Below are 839 nucleotides of genomic sequence, written 5' to 3' on the forward strand. Positions count from 1 at the left end.
CAGTTCCACCCAGGAGCCGCCCCCGGGGCTCCGCAGCGTTCCCGGCTCTCCCATCAGAAAGCCTCGAGCTCAAATTCCCTTCCGAGCCACGAATTCCCTGATTTTCTGATGATTGGGTGGGAAAAGTGTGATTTTTGGGAGCTGGCTTCGGAGTTCACCTGAAAATGTGACAAAACCCGAAATTCCCCGGCCAGTGGAAGGCAGGTGACACTGGATGAGCTCGGGAGTCTGTTCCCCGCTCCTCCACCAGAAATAAACGGGGAAAATCACACTCGGGGGAGCCTGTGAGCTTTTCCTTGGTACCAAAACCCGGGGGGCTCCGCTGCAGCCCAGGACGGGGCCGCGATCCCCCGGCTCGGGCTTGGAACGGGACCGAGGGAGGAGATTTGTCCCGGTCCCTGTCCCTGCCCAGGGGGACACGCGGGGGTCCCGAACCCCGAATTCCCTCGGGATTGTTCCAGGGAACAGCCGGACTCCCCAAACCAGCAGGAAAACCGGCCGGGAGGAGCCGCTGCCCTGGGCCGGGTCCCAGAATTCCCAAAGCTTTGAAGTTTTTTGGGCGAGAGCAGCCCCCGAGCAGCCGCCACAGCCCGAGATAATTCCAGGGCGTCTCTCGCTCCTCTGGATCCGCTTGGAATGAGGGACTTGAAAGGCTCGGGGTGGCCTTTCCTCGCTCCACAGGGCAGGAATGTCCAGCTCCAGAGGCTGTTCGGGATGGGCGGGACAGATCCCAGATGAATCCCTTCCAAATCGGGGGAGATAACGCGATCTGCAGTGTCAGGAACGGAGAAATCTGATTTTCCCTGGGTTATGGGAAGTGGGGATGAGCAGGAGAAGCC

This window comes from Geospiza fortis, unplaced genomic scaffold (genome assembly GCF_000277835.1).
Source record: "Geospiza fortis unplaced genomic scaffold, GeoFor_1.0 scaffold15, whole genome shotgun sequence".
Lineage (NCBI taxonomy): Eukaryota > Metazoa > Chordata > Aves > Passeriformes > Thraupidae > Geospiza > Geospiza fortis.